We start from the raw sequence: 24,309 nt of genomic DNA on the forward strand, positions 1-24,309 counted from the left end.
GATGCAATGAGATGAAAAATGACAGACAAGACAGAAGTGCAGGAGGTCACAAAACAGAATTACTGCTCAGTGAGGGACATCCATATTAGTAACAATGAGTCAAATCCGCTTAATTTATATTTGCTAGCCTCACTTTAAGAGAGCGGAGGAGTAGTTTAGTGACTATTTTAGAGAAGTACTTGGAAAGTATTTCAGAAAGTCTTTAGAAGACTATTTTAGAAAGCTTCCAAATAGATTGATTATCATTGTTTTGCAAAAGTTTTGGCACACATATGGGAGAAGTCAGTTTAGAGAACTTCATTTACATAAAAATCTAAGACTCCTGATTCTATAATCATGTGTTTGCATGACTATTTTACAATAATCCATGAAAGTGTGTTGTTTTTTCAGTTCAGTTCAACTTCAGAATTTGAAACACTGTGTGTGGTACTTGCCTTTGAGGACGATCTTTCACTATAGATACAGCAAAACAAAAATAGTTAAATGGGATAAACTGTCACTAAAAAAATGTAAACACCAATGACAATAACTGGAATTACAGTCACTAGTGCCTCTGTGTCAGACACTAATCTAAGCAGTTTCCAGTAAGAAATGGTTTACCCTCCTCTGAGGCAGGGAACCTTCTGCCCATTTGCAGCTAAGGAAGCAATGATCTAGGAAGTTCAGGAACTCAAGACTGCGTTGCTCATACCTGGAGAGACAACATTAACACTCAGGCAGTCTGGCAACAAACTCCATTCTCAGGGGCTCTGGGGCCTGGAGTGAGCAGCATCCAGAATTTCCTCAGAAAAGCCATGTGGACACAGTAGGTCTTCATCACTGAGGGAGTGAAGAGGGTGGATGGGTACTAGGACGACAGGAAGCACCTCACAATCAGAAAGAGCCAAAAACTCCAGAAGAGAAAGGTGGAATGGAGGGCTTACAAGGACTCCCAGACCGGGCTGACCGTGTCTCAAGGGGAGTTATAGTAATGAGAGAGAGAAACATGGAAGCCATGGTCAGTTGATGGAGAATCTTGAGTTGAGAAACATGGAAGCCATTGTCAGTTGATGGAGAATCTCGAGTTGAGAAACATGGATACCATCGTGAGCTGATGGAGAATCTTGAGTTGAGAAACATGGATGCCATCGTGAGTTGCTGGAGAATCTCGAGTTGAGGCCAAGTTTGCCTCCTGATGCGAAAGGACTAACTGAAACCCACTGGAGGCTCATGAGTGTGCAAAGTGCATACAGGTATACTCTGAAGACATTGCGGGCTTGGTTCCAGACCCCTGCAATAAAGCAAATACTGCTGTAAAGTGAGTTGAACGAAGTTTTTGGTTTCCCAGTGCATATAAAAGCTACATTTACACTCTACAGTCGTCTATTAAGTGTACAATAGTATGGCTAAAAGAAATGTGCATGCCTTAATTGAAAAATCCTTTGTTGAGAAAAAAATGCTAACCATCATCTGAGCTTTCAGATGAGCTGTAATCACTGATTACAGACCACTGTAAGAAGCATAATAATAATGTTGAAAACATTTGAAGTATTGTGAGAATTGCCAGAATGGGACCTAGAGACATGATGTGAGTGAACGCTTTTGGAAAAAAGGAGCTGATAGACTTGCTTGATGTGGGCTTGCCTTCATGTCAAAAATGCAGTGTCTGGGAAGCACCGTAAGATGGGCACAACCAAACAAGTTATGCCTGTAACAGAAATGTGTTTGGGTAACCTGGTGCCATAGAGTGGGGGAGAAGCTGATTCTAGGAAAGATCTGAACTGCCCCAGTGCCTGCCCTGAATGCTGTTTGCTCTGAGAACACAGGTTAAGGTTTGCACAAAATTTCTCATCACCTGTGAAGGTCCCATTTCCTACACTATATGCCAGGGGCCCCCAGAGGACCTCAGGGAACTCTCAGGGTCACAGCAGGATGTTTTAAATCTTTGAGGGAAACAGCAATGCATAATATCTTTCAGACACAGGCAAATGATTAGCTTAGGGACATTCACAGTTTCGACATTAAATTGGGCTACATTCCTTTTAATGACGCTATATTTTTGAGAAGCTGGGTTTTTCAAAGTTGCTGTGATAAAAAGCAAGTAGCAATGCAGAAATCAATATGAAAGGAAGTAAAAGGCGGCCGTGTCCGATCTGACAGCGGGGTCTCTGAAGCTGTGCCTTGCCCTGGAGGCATCATTAGTATGTCTAGTAGTGATTATTTAAACATGAAATAAAATATAATTTTCCCCCAGATTGTTTGGGTTGAACTAGTTAAAAAAAATTAGGTAATTCATTTGCTCTTGCTGATGCCATGAAAAAATTGCACCAAAGGCATCACAAACTGAAAAAGTTTGCAAACGTCTGTTCTAGGGATTATGCCTGTGTTGGGTACCCTACCAGTTAAAGATGGCGTTCAGGGGCACCTGGGTGGCTCAGTGGGTGAATCTTCTGCCTTCGGCTCAGGTCCTGATCCCAGGGTCCTGGGATTGAGCCCCGCATCAGGCTCTCTGCTCAGCAGGGAGCCTGCTTCCCTGCCTCTCTCTGCCTGCCTCTCTGCCTACTTGTGACCTCTCTCTGTGTCAAATAAATAAATAAAATCTTTAAAAACAATAAATAAATACATAAATAAAAATAAAAATTAAAAAAAAAAGATGGCCTTCAAATGTTCTAAATCTGTCATTTTCCCACAGGTAATTGTGTGCAAAGGAAATTTGGAGGGGGGCAGAGAGAGTTTCATATTTATTTTGACTATGTTATAATTATTGTGTTTTTTTTTTTTAAAGGACTATCTAATTTTAAAAGGCATAACCATATTTAGTCTACCCTCAAAATCTCCTGCCTCTTCCTTCCTGGTTTACCCCACCTTGGTAAAATGGGTTTGCCATCCAATCAGAAAACGAAGCATCATCTTTTATTCTCTCCTTTCTACTCCCTTCCACAGAGAAGCTCTCACTGGGTCTTGTTGCTTCTGCCTTCACCACAGAGCTCCTGTCCATCCATCTCTCTCTGGCCTCACTACCACCCCCTTCCCCAAACCACCTTCTTTCCTCCCCCAGCCCATGACATCTGTAACAGCCTCCCACAGGTCCTTCTGCCTCCATCCTTCCCCTTTTTCTGTTCTCAACAGAACAGCCTCAATAATCCTTTGAAAATATAAAGGGTATCAGCTTATTGCCTTACTTAAAACCTTCAGTAACTTTTCATTTCACTTTATTAAAAAAAAAAATCAAAGCTACTTCCTTACAATGACTTAAGCCAGTCCTACGTTAGTCTGCCCTCCGCCTCCCTGACCTCATCCCCACATCGTGCCCTTGGACTCCACACCCCAGCACATTGTCCTCTTTCAGTTTCTCTGAGACTCTGAACTCTCCTCCCACTCGAGGTTTTAATGCCTCTGTCTCAGACTCTCCCAACCGTTGCCACCACTATGACCAACTCCTTTCATCCTTTGAGTAACAACTGAACTATGACTTCTTCTGTGAAACCTTCTCTGACCACAATGCCTTCAGCAAAACCCCTCCACACAATCGAAGGCAGAATCTTTTTCCTGGCCTGAACTGATCACATTTTTTCCTTCTATTTGCCCGTTTACTTCTTTCTTGCCTGACTGGCCCCACTAAACTAACCGTAAGGTCTGCTCGGGTAGGCTACCGGTCTTTGTACTTACCAGCATACACCTAACACCTAGCTGAGTCTCATGTATTCAGTAAGCATTCCATAACAACTATGAAATAAATGAATGCATGAATGGGAAGATGCTCTCCACTCCACCCGACACGTGGGTTGGGAAGTGGTGGTGGTCTGCTTGATCTGTCCCACTCTGCTGTCCATCACATCCAATCTGGTCTCTTTACCCTGGGCCCTACCATCACCTGCAGAATGAAAAGTGAGTCCTTAGGGTACAAACCTGAAGGCAAATTTAGAGACACAAACAAGGCAGCAGAGTCCCTTTTCCCCTGAATAACTCTTCAAATCCCTAACTTGGTGAGTACAAATAGAAATTTCAGATTGTTTTCTTTGGAACACTTTTCCCACTCTAAGAACTTGGCTATTTTAATATTTCTAAGAGCTTTCTTGAGCAACAATTTCCTTTGTGCTGAAAGTCTATCCTGGTTTTTGTTTTTTTTTTTTTTTAATAGGAGCCCCAAAATGGATGTTCATAGGAATGACGTAGAAGCAAGATTTCTTGTGATGTCTTCTATATATAGCATGGGGAATGTTACTGAACAATTATTTTGGTTTTCTGAAAATGAACCTTATCTCCAATTTTTTACTCTATTAAAAATGTCATTATGATTCCTGGGCGGGGGGGGGGGGGGGACTTTACTTGGTGCCTGAAAATGATGAGAAATTTGGGCAAAGTCACACAAGAACTGTCAGAAGGGGATTTTGAAAGAATGTGCATTTGCATTATCTGTATTCAAGGTCTTTTATTCATTTTAATATTTAAGTCTTAGTAAAGCATGTATGTATATCATCATTAACTTACCATTTTATAAATATATAAGCATTTGTTTCCTAAATACCAGGGTTAAGTGTCTAAAGTAAACACCAAAGAGAAAAAAAATACCTCCTCTAATAACTGGTTTCACCCATTGGGAGTTTACATTCCAACTGAGAAGGGTAGACATGTCTAGGTACTATGATGTCATTCGTAATAAAACTTACAGTTACAGAACTGATTGTAAGTACTACAGAAATGTGGGGAAAGAAAGGGTTTCTTTGAATTCTCCCCCACCCCCAGTTTTATTGAGGTGTATTAACAAAAATTAACAAAAATTGTGAGTATTTAAGGTTTACAACATGGTGTGTTGGTATACATATACTTTTCAAAATGATGGCCACAACTGAGTTAATTAACACATAATTACCTCTTTTTTAATGAGAATACTTAAGATTTACCCTCTTTGCAAATACAGTGTTATTGGCAGTCACCATGATGTACATTAGATCTCTAGAACTTATTCATCTTATAATTGAAAGTTTGTACACTTTGATCAACATCATCTCATTTCTCTACCTCCCAGGCTCTGGCAACCATCATTCCACTCTGCTTCTGTAAGTTTGTCATTTTTAGGGTCCATATATAAGTGAGATCATGAAGAATTTATCTTTCTGTGATAGGTTTATTTCCCTTGGCATGATGCATTTCTGGTTCATCCATGTTGTCACAGAGGATTTCTTTCCTTTTCATGGCTGAATAATATTCTATTGTATATAACTACCACATTTTCTTTATCCCTTACCCCTCAATCGACATAACTTGTTTCTGTATTTTTTTGCATTCTAAATTCCCGAGAATGCTATGGAAAAGAGGGATGTTTGCTGGTGCTGTGAAAGGGGAGATTTCTTTATAAGTAAAATTTTTAAGAGTATCCTATAAAGGAGAAATGGACAAGAAAATAGCTATCTTGGGAAAGTATGAGCAATGGGTGAAGAGAGACAGCAAATGTCAGAGGTCTCTGTTTATGACCTAAGCTGAAGGATGGTCCAAAGAATGAACAATGATCTGTAATGGACATCTACCTCAAGTACTGGGTCTGTTCCTTTAGAGCAAAACATATCCTGTAAGCCAAGGTCCTCTCATCTTGCCCACCCTGGCTTAGCAGAAAAACACTGGGCCCTTCCCTAACACTCTTATTTTCTGCTTCGATAAAACAAAACAAAAAAGGAATAAATTGAGTAGATAGATGCATCACTGATACCTTTCTAGAATGTAAACTTTGTTAGGAAGACACTGGGGTTCTTCCTTCTGACTCTTGCCTTAGACTGTGGCCTGGTCCAGGTTGCTCTGTGATGATTAAAGCGCAGAGAAAAGAATGTCCCTAAGCAGATAAGGAGAGTATCAGTGACAGAGTATCTACCAAGTGTTTACCTTAACGGCATTTACCAGAAGAATTCTGGATCAGTATCTCTCCATGGGAGCTTCCACTTATCCTCTTAGATGATTGTTTTGATTAGGGAAAATTGTTTCAGAGGAAGGGATAAATTCAGGTGAAGCTGGTGACAGGACTCAAGACTGCTGATTCCAACTTTTACTTTAGGCACAGGGTAATTTTGTCTTCTATTTTACTTAAAATATTTTAGATTTAGTAGAAAGCTGGGGGTTTAGCATTTATAAAGATCATTCAAAATGCAAAATAGACTCCGCAAAATAAAGAATGGTAAATAGCGTTGTGTTTGTGCCTTCAGTTCAGTTGGAGGATTCGATTTACTCTAAAGAAATGCAATTAAAATGTAAGTGTTTGCACCCAGTTTACGTTAATAGGCAATAGATGTTACTATGTATAAGTAAAATAAAAATAAAAATAGCTGTGCAAGATTTGAAAAGTTTGGTGCCTGGTCTCTGCCGTCACTGGGAAGAGGAGATATAATCACAGGAAATACAAAATATATAAGGCAAAATGTAAGCGGCAAGTGATTCAGCAATTTAAATTTAAAGACCGAAAGCCTCATTTTAATTGCAAATTGCATAATTGCATTTTCATGTTTTACAATAAATGAGATGAATTTCTCTCCAGATTGTTCTTTTCTTGGAAAGGCGACTCGGCCTGCAGAGTCCACATTGAAAGCCGAGCCCGGCGCTCCCACAAAGGCACGGTATTCTGAGGCCACGCAACCCCGCTGACACCCTCCGGGTTGGGTAGAATGAAAAACTTTGCCTGAAAGAAAATAGTGGAATATGGCATTCTTCTGGATGTATGAATTCTGAGCTGACAAGATTTCCTTTTCTTTGGCACCACGAAAACAAATTATCATGTTTCCCCAGTAAACAAATAAGAGAATTAATTTGGAGGCAATTCCACACTGGGTATTTAAAATCAAGCTTGGATTTTTAAAGTATTTGGAGACAAGGAGGAGCTGTGCTCAAAAGGATGCTTCAAAGACTCAGAATCTCAAGGTAGATTTTGTAGAGTGAAGAAGATACGATGAATTTTCATTACCTGACACACAATCAGTATTGGCTTTGGGAATTTTCTCTGATAAGCAAAAAAGTGAAACTGAGCAAAGTTCGTCCTAAGCTCAAGTGATTATACTAGATTAAAATTTTCTGGGTCAACTATATAGCTATTCTTTTAAATATTGGGAGGCAAATTTATGTCAGCGGGAGCTTAAGTTCAGCTCACTGCTGGGATCCAGAAATGCTCAGGAATGTCTGATAAGTTGATCAGATAAGTAGCACACATATATGCATTCACATTCTTTGATTCAGACAGGTTAAGTATTTGCCTCAAAAACTAGGAAGAGGAGAAGTGGGATGAGCACCTCGGTGTCTGACTAGGAGCCCCACAGCACACCCATTGGATATCTGCTCAGTCCACGGGCCATTTCTCCCTTCATGAGATCCCCACTTGACACTCCTATTTCCTAGAGGCTGATGCATTGCAGACATATTTGTATCAATCCTAGCCATGACTGACTGGACCTGAAGTAGACATTCTACTCAAGATAGGTCATTCTGATAGGTCTATTTCATGAGATCCCGGAATTGAAATTCCAAGATGTCCAAGAAGTCTCTCCATAGGGCTGAATCATATAAACCACTGAATTGGAGTCACAGCAATATAATCTGCCACGTGAAGGGAAAGAAGAAAAAGCTGGTTGGCAGAGGGAGAAAGAAGAGTAAAATCGATACACCGGGAAGTTGACCTTTTAAGTTCTGGGCCGGTTCTCAGTGACAAAGGGTGACCCCAAGAGAAGAAAGGCATTCTCTCTCTCTTTTAAAGGTTTTATTTATTTTTTTTTGACAGAGAGAGAGAGACAGTGAGAGAGGGAATACAAGCAGGGGGAGTGGGAGAGGGAGAAGCAGACTTCCCACTGAGTAAGGAGCCTGACGCAGGTCTCAATCCCAGGAATCATGACCTCAGCTGAAGGCAGACGCTTAATGACTGAGCCACCCAGGCGCCCCAAGAAAGCCGTTCTTATACTTAATCCGGAACTAGCCCTGGCAGAGACATGCGTAGTCTCATGGAGGGTGTAGGGAGCAGTGGCCTTGGAATTTAGTCAGAGGATCAGGTCAGTAGCTGTGGAAAGGAAAATAGTGCTGATAGATTGACTTATGAGTAACACTCGGAGACCTCAAGACATGAGTGTAAGATACGAACCCATGAGATGTGGAGAGTAGTGAGTCATTGAATTTTCGGTAAATAGAATTAAAGTGACCCCTGTAGTATCCACGGTTCGTTAGGTCTAAGGAAACTTGCAACCGTATTAGAGCAAGGACTATATTTCCAGAGCAGTTGCTTTGCAAATAGGAGGCAAAGAATAAAGCACAATGGTGCTTGTTGTTGTTTTAATCCCGGATGGACTTGAATCCTTGAAAAAGAAGTGTGACTAGGTAGCTTTGGCTAAATCAATTATTTTCTCAGGATCTCATTTATAAAATGAGGCATTTGGACACAATGATGAATGTGGTGTTTTGGGGTCTGAAACTTGTAATTATGTGAAAGTATGAATATCTTATGGTTGTTCTCCTCCTTCTTCAAAAATATCCACAAAAATATTTTGTGGTAGGTAGTTCATTTATTTTGTTTTTTCTTAATGCTTAGAATTTATTATCTGTATATGTTTTATTACAAATCAGCATTTGTCGCAATCTTTCTTATATGATGAAGGACAAATGGCAATTTTCTTAAGACAGGGTTTCAAAACAATAGTTTGTTTGTTTTTACTATAGATTTTAAAAAAGAGTGTGCCAAAATGAATCTTTCCTCTACGAGGTATGGGACTGAAAAGCTATTATAAACTTGCCTCTGGTACATGTCAGTGACTGAGCACTGAAAAGACTAGTGTAGCTGTTGTTAAAAATCTGATTTGTGTTTGCTGAAGTACTCCAGGAGCCCCCTGAGAGGAGACCTTCTGGAAGCTCTTACCAGTGGTGGAAATGTCCCCATGGAGGCCTGGGAAATGAAAGGCTGCTGAAGTAGTAGAAGAGAGACGATGATCAATACGCCTAAATCTTTGATAGGCTATGCAAGGTTATACCTGTCATAAATCCTAGCTTGGCAGAAGAGTCAAAGAAAAAAAAAAAAGAGAGACTCAAGGATGCAGAACAAGATTTCCATTGGAGACACAAAGTAAATCAGAAATAGTGTAAAGACTATCCTACACGGAATTAATAGGCTAGTTTAAGACCAGCCTTAGGAAAACCTGAAAAAAGGCAAAATAGATTTGCAAGTATCTTCGCCGGGCTCTAGAAACTACAGAACTTATTTTCCAAGATACAGTTTTTTATGTGTTAAGCCACAATCCTAAATCCTAGATGCACGAATGTGGCTTGAAAATGAATTGCAAAATCACAATCCCTACTGTAGGATGAGAATTCTTCAATATTTCTCTTTGCTGGAGCCACAATGCCTGTGTATTCTACAGAAATACATAGATGTGATGTCAGAAGAAGAACTGAGTGCATTAAAGTAGCAAAGGAAAGCGAGAGAGACAGAGGAAGAAAAGAGAAGAGGAAGGAAGGAAAATTTAGAATGCCAAAAAGGTATCAGACACTGCTGGAGTACTCATATATGTGATTTAATTTTCATCATAAAAGACTGACTACCATGTGGAATAAACATGGGAGAAGAATGGAGATTTTTAAACAATGTATTGAGTGTTGAGGAGATAATATTACTCTATCTTCAATGAGTTGCATGTCAATGATGATCAATGTGTAAGTTTTTGTATACTGCTAGTCCCAGAGGAAGCCTTTTTCTCATCAGTGGTAGCTATGGATATGCTCATTTTACAAATCAGGCACCAGATAGGCAGAAAGGTTAAGTCTTCTGTCAGAAGTTACAGCTGGCCAGTGGCAGTATTCTCAGGTTTATGCTCCAAGCCCAGAGCACTTTGACTTATCTGGGACCTGGATCAGAGAAGCCAGAGAAGCAGGCAGAGTGGAAATGGCATGTCATTTGTACCTCTTCTCTCTTCATCACATCTTATTTGGTCCACTGGTCCTCATGGAGCTGGAAGTATGCTAACAGGACTGTCCCCTTGGTGATGGCCCTTGAGTGATCCTTTCCCCTGCCAGCTCCCTTCACATTAACCTGTGAACTAGTCCCTGAGACTACCTCAATCTCATCCCGCTACTGTGAGAACTCAAAATAAATGTGTGTGTTCTTGAAAACTCCCAAGGTTTACATTCTCATTGTATATCCTCATTCTCCACACACAGGGTTATCCACCAGATCACAGTCACCGGGACAGATGGTTGGCTCGCGTGCAGCTCACAGCCCTGGGGAGCTGACCTTTGGACCAAGCTGGACCCCTGTATGTAGCTGTGTTGTCCAGCAGTGGGTTCAGGGTGGTTTTATCTACCTTAATCGATTAGTTGTTATTTGAGTATCTCCTAGAAACTCAAAATTAGGTAATAGAAAAACATAAAACACCATGGTTGGCCTCAAGGGCATTCTATATAGAGTATCTGAAGGAAGGTCAGGGAAAGTTGGGGGAAAGTTTCTAACCATCTATGACTGTTTGTTGTTGTCAACCAAGTCTTCATCTGTAGGACTAATCCAAGAAAATCAGTCAAAAAAATGGTAAAGATTTTTGTTTGTATTAGATGTTGTTTAACCACAAAGAACACTATTAGACCAAGGGAAATCTAAGGGATCAATAAAGAATGATTCTGGATTCCTTTTCTGGCCTTTCTAACCTCCTAACAGAATAAACAGAATTTTAAAAGGCCCATCATTGAAATTGCACCTTAAAACATAAGACCTAGATTCTTTTTCTTTTTTTAAGATTTTATTTATTTATTTGATAGACAGAGATCACAAGTAGGCAGAGAGGCAGGCAGAGAGAGAGAGGGGGAAGCAGGCTCCCCACTGAGCAGAGAGCCCAATGTGGGGCTTGATCCCAGGATCCTAGGATCATGACCTTAGCCGAAGGCAGAGGCTTGAACCCACTGAGCCACCCAGGTGCCCCTAAGACCTAGATTCTGGTTGGGGATCTACCGGTGAGTAGCTGTGTGATCTTGGATAAGTTAATTAACCTCTCTGGATCTTGGTATTCTTTTCCATAAAATGAAGAGGGAATACCACGTGTGAGAAATTACAAGCTTACAAGCTCTTTCTTTCAGCTGTAACTATGAGCTCCTGGGGCCACTCTACAAAATATTTTTTTTAAGATTTTATTTATTTATTTGTCAGAGAAAGCACAAGCAGTAGGCAGAGGGGAAAAGCCGACTGCCCACTGAGCAGGGAGCCCAATGAGCTGAACTGAAGACAGACACTTAACTGATTGAGAAAACCAGGTGCCCCCGAAGATTTTTTTTTTTTTTAAATCTTTACTTTTCTTTATGACAGATGTGTGGACTTGGCCACAAGGGTAAGCTCCAGTCTTCACTGAAGTTTTGGGTTTCTGCAACTGCAGAGGGCAACTGTGGGCCTTGCCACATGGAAGGAGTGGAAAGAGGTTCCCTCTGGCCCCTCCAGTAGCCCATGAGACTAGTCCTTAAACTTATGGACCCCAGCCTACACCTAGCAGTGATCAGAGCTTACTGCAAAGAGACTGAGAGCTACAGAAAGTTTCACTCCCTGCTGTGATGCTGATTTGAGCTGTTATTTTAGACAAGTTATTCACACTGTCAGTTTTGCATTTCCCCCCTTGACCAAAAGGGAAGAATAATATTCATTCTAGTCATTTCATTGGATTGCATGAAGATCACCCCACACTCCCCACACAGTACCCAGATATAAAGTGCCTTCAACATCGTTGGTGGATAGTGGTGGCAGTGTGGTTTGTGATGACAGATCTTTGTTTAAAATATATGTGTCACTCACTGGCCTCTCCACGTGATTCATCTTCCAGGACCACTCCTGGTCCGCCATTTCTCTGCTCAAAACCCTCCTGTGACTGCCACCGCTTGACAAAGGTCATCTCAAAAATGTGGGGCCTTGGCCTGGTTCCTGTGAAGGCAAGAGACACCGGTTAGACTCACTAAGGTCAGCTCAGCGGTTTGTTGCAGCGTACATCAAGGTCTCTGCCCTTCCTTTTCTCTGCTTTGTTGCTTTAGAGATTTCCAGAAGGCTATCTGAGGACCTGGCACATGATCCTGGGGCTCTGATCCCTCCCTATTACAATTCTGCATCCGTCCTGCCCGGACGGGCTGTCCACCAGGCGCTGGCTCAGCCTCTGCCCCCACTGTCCCTGGGTCTCTTCTCCGGCCCCTGTTCCCGTTGCTTCTGTCCCTGCCACTCAGGCCTGTGTGACCAACCACCGGGCTTCTGTTGCCAGTCAGAGCCGCAGTCCCAGTGTTGAAATCCAGGGTGGCCGTCCCATGGTTTCGGCACACTGACCCCAATCTATTCAGCCTTGTCGCCTGCTTTCCCCCTTGTAGCCTACAGTTCACGGTGAAATGTAGAGAAGCTGCTTTGAAGAATCTCGGCCTTGTCTCCCCTTTTGCACCACTCTACATCTTTGCCATCTTACAAGGTGTCATCAGAACCCCACCTGCTCTAGGAAGCCTTCCCTTGCTACCCCACCGGACTCGGCATCCTGGTTTTCTCTCGACAGTGATAACTTTTCCTCTTTGCACACTGCATCTGACACTGAATTACTATCACAGCTGACGTTCAGAAGCAAGACTTGAGTCTGGCTACAGACTTTGTAAATCCTACCACTGACTCCTTTCCCTAAAGCCTAACTAAAAAACATATCACTTGCGACAAAAGGTTGTAGGTTGTACAGAGTAAAAAGACCGAATAGTTTTGTTTTAGTTGATTTTTTTTTTATCAGACCTAGATGTGATGAAGTGATGGACTAAATACAGTCACGATCTATTTCCACATTGTTGACAATCATCCTTACCCAAGTACCTCAAAGGGTTCTTCCAAACCCTAAGCAAAGAGACAGGGAAAGAAGGCAAAAGCAATGTTGGCAACAAGTGTTAACTTCTGCTTCCCCCTTAAGTGCCTTGGAAACCAACCCAGGTGTGGATTACTGAACTGCTTCTTTTCAGTGACAAGGACAGGGTTGTATAAAATTATTTGATATATCCTTCCCTTTGAATCTAGGGGATGCTGGGACTGCCTTGGTGTTTTAGTTCATTCCAGCTGCCACATAGCAAAATACTATAGGCGGGGAGGTTTAGACAATGGAAATTTATTGCTCACAGTTCTGGAGGCTGGGAAGTCCAAGAGCAAGGCGCCAGCAGATGAGGTGTCTGGTGGAGTTCATAGACGGCCAAATCTTCGCTGCAGGCTTGTGGACATGGCAGGGAGAGTGAGGGAGCTCTCTAGAGCCTCTTTTATAAGGGCACAAATCCCCTCCAGGAGGGATCCACCCTTATGACCTAATCACCTCCAAAGGCCCACCTCCAGACATCATCACACTGGGGATTAGGTTTCAACATATGAATTTTGGGAGACACAAACCTTCAGTCTAGAGCACTTGACCAACTGAATGCAGCAGAAGTCATCCTGGGCCACTTTCTGGGCCAGCGCTCTCAGAGACTGGCAGTTTCTACTACCTCTTACACTCACCTCTGAGACTGAGTTACATTATGAGAGGAAGTCCAAGCAGTCCATAGAGAAGCCCAACGGGAAAGAAAGAAAGGCCCTCGGGGGAGTGTCCAGTTGACAACAAGTGCAAACTCTGAGCAGATGGGCCTTTATGGAAATGGAACCTCCAATCCTGGTCAAGCCACTCCAGCAGATGCTTCAAGGAACAGAGATGAGTAGTTCGCACAGAACCCTGTCCAAATTACATATATATTACATATTACATATATTAGCAAAATGAGTAATTGTTGTTTTAAAGCACTAAATCTTGGGTTGTTCGGTAGGTAGTTATAGACAACCAGAATATAGTTAGAATGAGTTCCTGTCTTTCTGGTTGAAATCAGAGTTGGTTGAACTGACCTGATAAACTTCATGATTATACATTGCACAAAAAAGTTCTATAAAAATATGGATGTGTCATATCCAGAATTTCTGCCAAAAAAAAATTAGACAACACTAAAAACACCACCTCAACATTTTTAGTGGAATCACTAAATAACTCTGCTTTAATTCCTCATATATATCCTATAAGCTGGAAGGAGAGCATAAAGGCCATTAAATGATGTCTGGTATCTTTTTCCCCTTTCTTGTCATGATACGGCAATATATAGTAAGATATATATAGATATATATATCTCTCTATATAGAGAGATATATATAGATTATATATATATATATATATATATATATATATATATATATATATAGTATAGAACTGGGGTCTAGGGAACTCAGGTCTTAGGTTGGTGAGAATGTTTAGATATTAACAGTGTTTCTATCCTTTCAAGACCTGGTAGAGAATGTAAGGATTCGGGGGTGTCCTAAATTCACCAAATTATTTATTTGTTTATTTATTTATTTATTTGAGAGAGAGAGAGAGAGAGAGTGGGAGAGAGCAATATCATGAAAGGGGACAAGTCAGAGAGAGAAACAGACTCCCCACAGACTCAATCCTGGGACTCCAGGACCATGACCTGAGCCAAAGGCAGTTGCTTAACTGAACCACACAAGCACCCCTAAATTCACCAAATTCTTAGCTTTGATGACACCATTACGGGTGAAGCACCAGGCTGAGCTTTGGAGGTACAGGGGTGACAAAGAAGATACTGTCCCTGTTCTCATGGAGCTTACATTAGGTGGGGTATGTGAACAATCAACCAATAACCACATACCAAATAACTATCCCACAACAATTTTGCTAAGTGCCAGGGAGGAAAAATACAGAGAGTATCAGAGGGCACATCGGCAGAATCTAATTGAATCTGGCCGTGGAATATATCCTCCTTGGGAAGTGGCACATACTGGGATCTAGGAGTAGTAAAAATTTGCCAGATGGAAACTGGAATTTGCCAGTGAGAGAGCCGCTCCCGTGAGGCAGGAAGGAGCCCGGGGATTGGAGTAATGGAGAGAAGCTGTCCTCCCAGAGCTGACTGACTGAGTGGGGAGAATGGGGCTGAGGCTGTTTACAGGGTTAGCAGCTGGACTGTGCAGGGCTTTAGGGCATGATAATAATTTTTTATTTTAATCTGAAAAGTGAGGTGGCATCCATGACCAGCTTTAAGAAGTGAGATGATCATAGAGATTTTTTTAAAAAGATGAATCCCAGAAGGAACGTTATTGGGGTGACATAAAAAGTGAACTAGGTATTTCCTTTAACAAAGGGGGGTTGGGGGGGTCTGGGTGGCTCAGTCAGTAAAGCATCTGCCTTCGGTTGTAATCCCAGGGTCCTGCGCTGGACCCTGGGTCAGGCTCTTTTTTTTTTTTTTTTTTTTAAGATTTTATTAATTTATTTATTCGACAGAGATCACAAGTAGGCAGAGAGGCAGGCAGAGAGAGAGAGAGGGAAGCAGGTTCCCTGGCAAGCAGAGAGCCCAATGCGGGGCTCGATCCCAGGACCCTGAGATCATGACCTGAGCCAAAGGCAGAGGCTTTAACCCACTGAGCCACCCAGGCGCCCCGCTGAGTCAGGCTCTTGGCTCAAATGGGGGGCCTCCTTCCTCCTCTCCCGGATGCTCTTGCTCTCTCTCTTTATCTCTCTCCCTCTCTCAAAAAGAATAAATAAAGTCAAAAACAAAAATAAAAACAAACCCAAAAGCAAAAAAAAAGGAGGGTTTGATAGGAGAGGAGGGTGGGACACTGTTGATGCCTGACTTCATCTACCTCATGCATCTGCCCAGAACCAGCCTTCCCCATAGCTGACCACAGGTCCTTTCCATCTACAAGATAGCACCGGATTCCGCATCTGAGATAAGTAAAGACTCCCCTGGGGGCCACAGACTGCTGCAGCTTACCTAGAATTCTCTCCAGCTCTCTGGGGGTGGGGAGGAGAGTGTGACATCAGGCAAGTAGGAAGAACAGATTGTGAGGTGGCTGTCTTCGCACAAAGCTGGTCTAGGAGCAGATACCCTTTTGCCCACCACTGAAAAAAATAGAACTGATTATTCTGTGGGTGGCATTTTCTTTCCCACAGTCAAACTAATCAATGTCCTGCTGTGGTGGCAAGAGACACTAAATTGCTGTGACAGCCGCCTCTCAGAGGAGAGGAAACGGAGCGCCTCCAGTCAGGTCCAGAAATAACTGGTGGTTATGTGCCCCGGGAATGGAGTTGCTGGTCCAAATGTTCCCACCGAATGCTAACTTAGCGATCACACTATGGCTGTCTGCATGACCGGCATGATTTCAGGGGAAAAAAACAGTGCTTTGGCCAGAGCAAAAAATGTATTTTAAGAAGCACAGGTTTGTACCTGAACTAGGACTTTCGGTGGAACATCTCCAAATGCACAAAACCCAAGAGAAACTATCTTGCTATAAATTGTTCATCTCTTTTCGTACTTGAATATGCCTAACTGCAAATCTGTTTTCTTGTTGTAAAACCAGTATCGGTCTCTAATTATTTTTATATTTATATATGTTATATTTCTATTATAATTTAGCAATTTAATTTTAGTCATAATCAAATAAGCATTATTGAATAATAAACCGTATGTCTAAAACTCTACTACCAATCCATCCTCTTGTACCCGATGGCATTTTAAGAATTGACTTTGTTTATCAAAACCTTCTTTTCTAATGAAATTATTTCCTCATGGTTTCTGTGCCAGGTACAGGGGATATATTTGGGAGCTCTTTCTGCATGGGGGAACTTTAAGTCATAAAGTTTTTTCTTTTAAAGTCCTGAGGTATTTCCTTTTCTTTTTTTTCTTCTTTCTTTCTTCTTCTTTTTTTTTTTCTTTTTTTTTTTTGGTGGTGGTGGTGTTTAATGTAAGTATTTATAAATCTGCCAGGAGTTTAAGTGTGTGATTTTTTTTTTTTAAGGTTTTTCATTTTTTTTTTTTTTAAGATTTTATTTATCTATTTGACAGACAAAGGTCACAAGTAGGCAGAGAGGCAGGCAGAGAGAGAGGGGGGAAAGTAGCTCCTTGCCGAGCAGGGACCCGGATACGGGGCTCAATCCCAGGCCCCTGAGACCATGACCTGAGCCGAAGGCAGAGGCTTTAACTACCGAGCCACCCAGTTGCCCCAAGTGTGCGATTTTGTGTCCATGTTCCACAGAAATACTTGGAAAATTGAATAACAGTTTATTTTTCATACGGATTTTCCAGAATCATAAAGACACACCTTAGATACTTTAATATAACTCTTCATTTTCAAGGGGACCTCACGATAATAATGCAATGCCTAGTACATAGCCCTTAGAATCTGAGATTTCTGAGAACTTCTCCCAATAACGCTCTTTCCCTCTTTCATTTCTAGTTCACTGGGGATTTCCTAGTCCTGCTGTGGCTCTCACCACCCATCTATCCGGCTTACGGAAAAGGCACCGCAGGATGTCCCTGCCTCCCTATCTGATCTCATGAAACCTTCACCACAAATCTGTTGTTAATGGCTCCCCGTCTGCCTTTTGTAACTATTTCCAGTTCTGCAGCTCAGCCCTCAAGTCCCCGTTAACTGGCTGCCACAGAACCGTCGTCTGCTGTTCCTCAAAGGGACTCTTTTTTTCTCATTTTGGTTTTGCCACAGCCTCTGCCACCCCACCCCGCGTGCCCCATACAAGCATATAATCCATATTCTTGTCAGCTGCTCGACTCTGTTCGTGAGACTTCTCTCCATGCACAGCTCTCTCTCCTTTATTCCGTTATTTTAAACTTAGGGTTCTTTCTTGGTAAGGCCCACATCGTGTGTGAAGACTCATGAGATGTGCTAAAGCCACATAAGCAGTGAAGGAAAACCCAAGGTGTAAGAAGATGGCAAAGGAGAAGCCAGCCTTTGGGATCACGGACTCAGGAGAAGGCTCAGCCCTGCACCACTGCACTTGCTGCTCAAGTCCGGGGTAGGTACCGGGCAGAACACAGAGACACGGAGACTTGGTTTGGACTTCACGTGGAGCTCAGTGCAGGTCCCATGCTGGGCACCCAAGTGATTCTTTCCCCACCCCAGCAGATCCCAGGGACTCTGCCGAAAAATGGAACTAGAGGGGCTCAGGCCCGGGGGCCACCTGGCACACGGAAGGGAAGAAAGAGGCAGCCCGCTGAAAAGGGGAGAATAAATTGAAATTCTACAAACTGAAATGAAGCTTCGGCAACCTCATATTCCTCAATGACAAGAATACTGTGACCCAGGCACAGATCCTGGCCAGAGGACTACAAGTTTCTTCTTTGGAGAAGCCAAATAACCTGAAAAGAAAAAAAAAAAAAAAGAAAAGAAAAAAAATATTTATTCCTCCTAGCAGTTGGAAAAAATTTCCTGAGAAAATGGCCAGATCTCCACCATTTCCTCTGTGGTGAAGCTTACCCGTTGCAAAATCCTGCCCAAGCATAAAGGGTCTCAAATTCACATTTAATTAATTTTAAGAAAGTCCCTTCTTGAAAGACGGAGATGAAAACAACTCTTTTGAAAAGGAATTTGAAGGAAACAGAAGTAAGGTTGGGAATATAGGGAATATCAGAATTATGGTCAGTTTCCTAGGAGACAAAAGAAGGTGTATTTGTTGAGTGATAGAAGGCGATTAAAAAACAAACAGGCAAACAACAAAAAACTTTTGAAACATGAAAAATATGATACCCGTTATAAACAAATTGAATAAAAATTTGGAATATAATGTTGAAGATATTTTTCAAAAAGTGAAACCAAAATCAGATCGAAAATAGAAGAGTCCAAATAAATGAAAACATTTTTCACTCCACGATGCATCAATATGAAATATCCAACATCCACATAATGAGAGATCCAGAATAAAAGAGGATAAAGGAAATGTAATGATGATAATACTAAAAATAATAAATACTTCTTATTTGGAAGGCATGAGTTTCCAGCCCAAATGAACCCTCTGACAGCCCAACCTCGTGAGAAAGGCCCACACCAACTCACGTTGTGATGACATTTCAGATAATGGGAGTTAAAAAAAAAAAATCTAAAAAGCTTCCAAAGAGAACAGAAAAGGTAAAGAATTGAAATGATGGTAGACTTTGCAGTAGCCACGCTAGAAGCTAGAATATAATGGAGCACAAGATAGAAAATTTTGAAAGGAAATGAATTCCAACCTAAAATTCTATAATAAGCTAAGTTGGCAGGCAAGTAGAAATTTAAAGAAATAAATTTTAAGACATGAATGGTGTAAAAAAATCACATCCCATGTATTTTTTTCTCATGGGCAGCTATTAGACGATTTTCTTTAATAAAATGAGAATATGAGCCAAAATGAAAGAAAAGCAGAAAGAAACATGGAGTAATGTCTCAGCATGACAGCTCTAGTCCAGGAGGCCTGCAGGGCAACCAGACCAAATTAATAAGGAAGTTATCTAGGAAGATCTTAAATGTAGAGACCAGTATGTGCCTGGTTATACATTTTCAAGGGTAAAATACAAACAGCTAGAACCAGTTTCTATTTCTATTGCTTGGTAAACTAAGCTAAGTCTATGCATTCACTGTGAACACATCTATAGATGAAATATGATAAGTGACAAACTCTACACACACACACACACACACACACACACACACACACAATGTTTGTTTGGTGATGCTATATTCCAACTCAAGATCCAGTTTCACAAATCCAAGTTGTCTTACTCAATTCAACATGCTCTTTTAGTTTGTTTCCACTAACAGTTTCGCCTATGTTTCCATTCCACAGTGTAAGCCCATAGCTGATGCTGTAACATGATCCCAATGAGCCTTGAGCACCTACTTAACAATATCCCTTCACTGAAGTCCTTTCTCTGATTCTCCCCTGCTCCTCTTAGCAGTTCCACTGATTTCTCCCTCTGTTAACATCTGCCCTCTGTATTTCCTCTAACGCTGGGAAAGGTTCTGGAATGCCAACAATTTATCCATCCTAGGAGCATGTCTTTGACAAGAACCAGACTATTCTTTCCTAAACTCCTCCCCTCCCCAAAGCAGACAGAGCCTTTACAACACTGGCATCACTACTTAATTCTTCATCATTTCAGGAGTTTTCTAGCAATTATTCTCAAGACCTTTGGGAAAACAGAGATGTAAGAGTGATTAGAAATCTTGTCAATAGAAATTACATCTGTTTTCTTTTAATCTCTTGATCAGTGAAAACAACAACAACAACAACAACAAATAATGCAAGGCATTGTGGGTTTGGCTTTCTCCAAGACAAGTTAATGTGGACAGATCTGATTATCTTAAAAACCATCCCTTTTTCTTACCTTATCTTTTAGTGAGTTTGTCATGTTGATCAATCAGATGAATTTAACCAAGGGTTGCAGCATCATCTTAATTTCATTTTGTTGCCCCGTCAGTTTAGGAGTGTCTTTACTTTTTAAATGAATTAAGGCTAGTATAGTCTAATGTTAAATTTCAATTGGATAAGAAAATTTATACCTCCTTATGTGCTCCAAAGGTAGGTGTTTATAAGCTTTTGTTGTGTGGGGCTACCTTAAATAATACCAGGTGTTAGTGTTGTAATTAATTTCCAATTGGCTAGTTTAATGAAATCTTCTTCCTTACTAGAAAATTAAGTAAGAAAGTTTGGAAGCTGTATGTATGTATAGATCAATATAATATGTGTTAATATTATTTTGAAGAGTTATGCCCTTCAATGACTGACTGTGGGCGTGGGATTTAAAAAGCCTAGGTTGGTTATGACCTGAATACGTAACGTGAAGAAAACCAGTTACACTTCCTGGGTATCACTTTTCTTGTCAGTAAAATGAAAAAATTGGACAAAATTATCTTGAAGACCAATTTCTAACAATATATAATTTTATAATTATTATCTCGTGATGGAAAATCACCAATAAAAATGAGGGAGTATAAGTTAATAATTTTTACTTGAAAAGTAGTGCAAGTGATTGGCTTGAAATTGATACTCTAGGTAAAAATGATTTATGTATTACTTGAGCAAATTATTGTAATTAAGAATGAAAGGTGAAATTGTTTCCATTGTTTTCTTTTTATTTTTTTTAACTTTTTTTTTAAGATTTTATTTATTTGACAGAGAGAGATCACAAGTAGGCAGAGAGGCAGGCAGAGAGAGGTGGAAGCAGGCTCCCCCGCTGAGCAGAGAGCTAGATGCGGGGCTCGATCCCAGGACCCTGAGACCATGACCTGAGCCGCAAGCAGAGGCTTAACCCACTTGCCACCCAGGCAACCCTGTTGTTTTCCTTTTGAGTATCATCACAAGTTTTGAATCTTATTGTTCTTAATTAATATCAGAATATCAGGCTCATGCTTACATAGTGATTTCATTTTCCAATTCTCATTCTTTATTTAATAACAAAGGGTTATTATGAGACAGGTGTTTATTATGAGCCTTTTATGAACATTTTAAAATGTAACTCTCACAGAACGTATATGTGGTTGGTTATTACTATCACAAATGAATGTGAGTCACAAACTGAGACATAGTGAGATTGGCTAATTGTTCAAGGTCATACAATTAGCAAATGACAGATTTTTAACTTGGATCCATCAGACTCCAAAGCCATTCTCTTAACCACTAGGCTACCTGGTTTATAATTCTTCATAAATATTTCAGCAAGTAAATGTGCTACCACTTTCTCCAGTTTCTAGTCACTCTGTAAAATGCTGGAAAACACTTTTTTTTTTTTTTTTTGGCTCAGTAGGATTTTGACCATGACTAAAAAAAAAAAAAAAAAAAAGTGCTCCACCATTGATACATAAATAAAAGTGTTAACACTAGAAGAAAGATGCTTCTTAGCTATAAATCTAAGATCTTGTGAAATAAGCAGAAAACTAATAACAAAGACTCCTTCAAATTGTCTATTCAGGGGCACCTGGGTGGCTCAGTGGGTTAAAGCCTCTGCCTTCAGCTCAGGTCATGATCCCAGGGTCCTGGGATCGAGCCACTCATCGGGCTCTCTGCTCCGCAGGGAGCCTGCTTCCCCCTCTCTCTCTGCCTGCCTTTCTGTCTACTTGTGATCTCTGTCTGTCAAATAAATAAATAAAATCTTAAAAAAAAAATTGTCTATTCAAAGATTGATTTTTCATGGATCGTATATAACTACTTCCTTGTGTACCGACACAAAGTCAATGGCAAGTTAGAGATGATTAAGTTTTCAAGAAGTACAATCTTCCTCCTCAAACCATTAATACAATGTAATAGCTAGTTCCAAAAATAGAGATGTTATCTTATAGCCACTTGGCAACTTCATTTGTACCTTTCACATGAAAAAAGCAAAAGTGAAATCTTGTTTTTATGTAGTCCATGCGTTTGTCAGGGGTGGAATTATGTCTCCCACCACCCCTACCGGTCATGTGTCATAGTCTAAAGACTAAATACCTCAGAATGTGGCCTTTGCAGATGTACTAGTGTCTTTCCAGATGTAATCAAACTAAAATGAATTATTAGTGTGGACCCTATGCAATATGACTGGTGTCCTTATGAAAAGGTTAAATTTGGTCCCAGAGACAAACACATGTAGAGAAAAAACAATGTATAGAGACACGGGAAGAAGACGGTCATCTACAAGCCATAGAGAGAGGCCTGGACCATTTGGAACAAGCATTTTCAGTTCCAATTTCCAGCCTCCAAATTGTGAGATGATAAATTTCTGTTGCGTGGTTGTGTGAATTACCTAACTCATACTACTTTGCTACAGCAGTCCTAGTAAACTAACACACCCTGTTTTCCAGGCCATATCAAAAACATATTAAGAACTTTAAGATACCAAAAAAAAAAAAAAAAAAGAACTTGAAGATACAATACCAACACTTTTCTGGCATCACCCTCTTTTGGAAAAAACAGATTTGTCAATTTACTAATGTGGATATCAATCCTACGTGCTCCAAAATTTTTCAATTTTTTTCTCCTTATATATTCCTTGTCCATCTATTGCGTTCTCCTTGATGTTCCTGTTTTGTGAATCCTGCTCTTGGCTTCTCTCATTTCACTGGTGGAGACCAAAACAATGACAGGGAATAGCAGGCAAGGACTTGGACATGGTCCAACACACTTCACAAGGTGACTGCACTGATACAACCCACACCTTATCCTCAGGGCATATTTCCGTTGGCGATCATAGAGGTAGTAGGTGGCTTCTCTCAGACAAAACTCCTAATCTTGGCCATACTGGTTACAAAATTGTGTTATGAAATTAGTAATTAAGTGCTATTATGTATTTTTAAAATTTTAATTAATATTCAGACTACCATTAATCACCTACTATATATATAGCTATGCCTAACTAAATGTCTAATAAATAGGTTTTGAGAAGGCTAAAGTACTTATTTATATATTCATTCAGCAAATGTTTACTGAAGGTTTCCCATGTTTCAAGCATTTAAATCATTTGTAAAAAGTCATGATTGTAAAGGTTTTCTGATATGTGCTTTCGAGCCAGGCAAATAATCTCCAGAGGCTCGTTTTCTCTATTTGTATGAAAAGAGAACCACTGTACTCTGTCACTTGTAAAGGTCTTCACTGCTCTCAACTTCTATGACTTTATGATTCCATTCAATATTTAATAATCCTTTACTTCTACTGTTTGATATCTTCGACTTGGTCAGAATCCATTATCCTGATTAAAAAGTCCAAATGTGGGAGTGATTCTTCGATCTGCCTAAGGCTTTGAGCTATTAAAATTTTCTAGGTCATAGACTAAATTTGGAAAATGCAAAATTTTAAGTAGCTATTACTTTAAGATTTAGTACCATGCTTTCTATTATCCCAAATAGCCCTTCTTAACGTTTACCTTCTACTTCTTTATATGCTATAAACAGTCCACTTACCTTTTCAAAATTAACAGCTATCGTGAGCACATTAAAAGGGCACCATTGTGAAGTTTGTTTTATGTTTCTTTCCATTAAAATGTATTATTTTCAACATCTTGCTGTTTTACTTCTTTTCCCTGGTGTTGAGTACAATTACCACAATGTTCTTATGACTCTGCTTTAAAGCTCTCCTCCTAGTTGAAAGCCACACTATATTGTTAACTCCACAAGGTCCAATAACATTTTCCCAAACATGTTGTGACTGTCACCACTGGAGAGCAATGCTTTTAGGGGAAAATGTGGAGTTGGTATGTGGCACATTCCTTTCTTTCTTTTCTGCTTTCCTAATTTCAGATAATTATTGAGTGGAAATTTATTAGCTAATTGTATACATGCTGTGGTATATAAGTACTTTCATTTATGTAGTTGACAGTAACTAGATTTTTCTGTAATCTAGGTATTTTTCTTCAAATTTGGGAAGTGAAAACACACTCTACTAATTGTGGTGCTTAGAAGCCTAGGATGGCTGTAACCAGAATTTAATCAGTTGTAGTTATTAGGGACTAATGCCCATGCACCTTAGGACATTATATTAATTTTTCTCTACCACCATATCAGACAACGAGAGCTCC

This window comes from Lutra lutra, chromosome 5 (genome assembly GCF_902655055.1).
Source record: "Lutra lutra chromosome 5, mLutLut1.2, whole genome shotgun sequence".
Classification (NCBI taxonomy): Eukaryota; Metazoa; Chordata; class Mammalia; order Carnivora; family Mustelidae; genus Lutra; species Lutra lutra.